Source organism: Monopterus albus, unplaced genomic scaffold, assembly GCF_001952655.1.
Source record: "Monopterus albus unplaced genomic scaffold, M_albus_1.0 scaffold355.1, whole genome shotgun sequence".
Taxonomy (NCBI): Eukaryota; Metazoa; Chordata; class Actinopteri; order Synbranchiformes; family Synbranchidae; genus Monopterus; species Monopterus albus.
Genome location: NW_018128235.1, coordinates 296,144 through 299,587, shown reverse-complemented (window position 1 = coordinate 299,587; position 3,444 = coordinate 296,144). Strand labels below are relative to the sequence as shown.

The following is a 3,444-nucleotide window of genomic DNA, read 5'->3' as shown; positions in this document are numbered from 1 at the left end:
CCCCCGGAGGAGCTGGAGGAAGTGTCTGGAGAGAGGGAAGTCTGGGCATCTTTGCTTAGACTGCTGCCCCCACAACCTGGTCCCGGATAAGCAGAGGAAAATGGATGGATGGATATGACATCCTGATAGTAAAGAGTTACAGTAGTCCAGCCTGGAAGTAACAAATGTATGGACCAGTTTTTCAGCATCACTTTGAGACAGGATGTTCCTGAGTTTTGCAATATTGCGCAGGTGAAAGAAGGCAGATCAAGATAGTGATTTACCTTTTTTCTCATTCTTTGTGCTACGGTAAGCTAACTGTTTCTCTGCTAAAAGTCTTTGTGTTGCACTGAAAGGTTTCCTTTAGAGCTAAGATAATGGTTTCCCCCCACCTCTTGGTCCTTGTGCTAAGGTAGGTTATCAGTTTCCCCTGCTGTCAAGTGGAAAAAACACAGTTTCTTACTGGTTTGTTTTAATGCTATGCTAGCAGTTTCCCCCTGCTTCATGCCTTCTGCTAAGATAATATTTGTGTCAAGTTAAGCAAATGGTTTCTCTCTGCTCAGTCTTTGTGCTAAATTAATAATTTTCCTCTACTCCCAGTCTCTGTACTAAGCTAGTAGTTTTCCTCTGCTCTGGTCTCTGTGATAAGGTAAAGTAAAAGTTTACCCATCCTCAGTCTGTGTGTGCTAAGCTAACAGTTGTGCTGTTGTAAACTAATGCTTCTTCTGTGCTCCTCGCCTCTATGCTAAGCTATGGAAGTGGTCTCACTCTTCACAAGCCTTTGGGGATCTCCAGTCTTCCCAGACCAAGCTAATCCGCTCCGCCCCTCTTCCTGAGTCCTCAGAGAGGAGCTGCAACCAGACCGAGCGGAGGTGAGTCTGTTTCTTCTCTTTGTCTCGACTGATAACACACATCACATAATGATCACATATTGACAATCACTGATAACAGCTTGAAACTGACAAGGAGAGAGAGGGGTAAATAGAAAGATGGGGACAGATGACCCACAAACACATCTTTTTTACAAACAGCACCGACTCAGATCAGGACTGGACAGGTGGGACTGTACCAAGTCAGAGGCTGGTTAGATTTTTGTTTGAACATCTGTTGTGTTTATTGGATCTAGATCAGATATGGACCTGATTTCAAATCATAGATCTGGACTGAAATGTACCTACAGACCACTGACTCTGCAACTGATCCAGACATTCTCTACCTCTGTCAGGTGTCCCCTGTGCAAGTCTTTTCTGGATCCCTATGTGGATTATCAGACACATTTCCAATCTGGATCTGTCCCTCTGCTCTATTCTGGAGCTGTTTATTGTAATAACAGATCTAGACCAAAGGAGGACCACATAAACCATTCTGATGACCATATCCAGACTGGATCTGGGACACTTCATTAAGATAATAAAACTAAAAATGATACGATTATGATCCAGATCAGGTCTGGTCATGACAAGACCTGTACCCTGAAAGTGTCATCTATACCAGGTCTGGAACTCCGCAGATCTGGATCTGTGGACTGAACTGATCAGTGTGGTTTTCACTCTCATCTTATAATTATTCTTATGTTGTTGTTGTTCAGATTCTCTTTCATTATGTAAAAACAAAAACCAAAATTTAAAATCCAAAATAAACTAAATAAAAAAACTCTCCTAAGCCAGAATTTGCAAAAATAAATGAAAACTGTAAAATTTTAATGTGCAGAAATCCATGTGTTTTTCATAGGATTTAACGTCTCGCTCTGCGATAGGAATAACCAGGACGGATTACTGCTTGAGGACCTGAGTGAACCACTTAGCTCTGATTGGCTGATGGGATCCATTTCCTTCTAATGGACATGAAGCAGCAGCTAACATTAGCCTGCGTACCCTACTTTGTGCTCCCCTGGGACCCAAAAGCATTAGCGCGAGGTTCCCCCACCACAGGATGATCAATAACTGGAAGAGACTGACTTCCTCTCACAAACACAATCAATATTTAATCAGAGCTCAGTGTCTGCAACCGCCACTACATCTGAGCCCACATGACATCACACCTTGGATAAAGAGATGTTTGTGATGATGCACTCTGACATGACCTCAGCTAAACTAAATTTTAATGCCAGTGAAAGGGAAGTAAAAGCTAGGGACAACACAAGCTGAAACTGGGCTTGAAAGCACGTTTATTTTGGAGCAGTTGACTTAAAGTAAACAAGTAACTTAATTGTAAAAATTAAACTGTGTTATTTGCTTTAATCGGAATCAGCTTTACTGGCACGGGTGTGTTGGACACATGAGGAATTTGACTCCGGTACAGCTGCTCTCGATGTGTATGTACAATGTTCTTTTTTTTTTAAATTTATTTTATTTTTTTATTTTTATTGAAGCAATGTAACACATTAACAAAACAGTACCAAACATGGGAGACAAGACAACAGTTACATGACATTACAAAAGGATATAGAGTGTTTAACAAGGTTGTAGTGTGTGAAGTGTGGGTATTTGCAACTTATGCAGTCTATGAAGGGAAAGAAAGGGAAAAGGAGGGAAAAATAAATAAATAAAAAATTACCAATAATAATGATGATAAGATACTACTAATAAAAAATCAGCTTGTTACATTTTTAGAGGTTGGTGGGAATGTGCGTGGCCTCAGCCCCAGGTATTTGGTTCAAGTTCAAATGTGTTAAAAATGGGTTCCATGTGTCATAAAAAGCAGATAAACTATTCTTTTGAGTGGATGCCATTTTCTCTAATGTGATGTATTCTGTCAGAAGGTTGGTCCAGTGGTTTATGTGTATTGATTTTTTTTATTTCGAATTTTGAAAGATTGTTTTCTTGGCAATAGCTAGAGAAATGAGTAGTGGGTTTTTGTATTTAATTGGTAGGTGGTCAACGTCTGTGATATTACTGAGCAAAGTGATGAAGAAGGAGGGATTCTACAGCCCAAGATGTTGGAGAGTTTCTCTGTTGCTGCTATCCAGAGGGAATGAACTGGTTGGCAGGTCCAAGTAGCATGAAAATAATTGTTGGTGCAATCTAGAGTGCATTGTGAGCAGATATTTGTGTCAGTGAAACCCATTTTGAACATTTTACTTTCTGTAATATGGGTCCTATAAATGGTCTTGTATTGTATCAGCTGTAAGTTTACATTGCTGGTCCTAGAAAAGATGTTATTGCAAATTTCTGTCCAGAAGTCGGAGCTGAGTTCCATCGTTTTCCCATTTGAGTTTTGGTATTGTTATTGTTGAGTCTGTATTTGATATGAGTTTATATAGCTTGGATATTATTTTCTTGGAGGATGTAATTTTCATAATTTCTTCAATTAATTTGGAGGGTTGTAGATGCTTATTGGTTACACTAATCTTTGACTTAATGATGGATTTTAGCTGATTGTACTGGAGGAACTGTTCTCTCTGAACTCCATACTTCTGGATCAGTGTATTAAATGATATGAACTGGTTATTTTCAAATAGGTGAT

At 39.5% G+C, this 3,444-nt stretch overlaps 1 protein-coding gene across 1 annotated transcript in view; it reads left to right on the top strand.

Moving 5' to 3' along the window:
- The first annotated feature begins 221 nt into the window (after positions 1-221).
- arhgap28 (Rho GTPase activating protein 28) overlaps positions 222-3,444 on the top strand; it is a 33,697-nt gene continuing 30,474 nt past the window's right edge. Inside the window, exons 1-2 of the mRNA XM_020625429.1 lie at positions 222-628; positions 730-851. The gene's annotated coding sequence lies outside the window, so the exon portion shown is untranslated. The remainder of the gene's footprint in view (positions 629-729; positions 852-3,444) is intronic.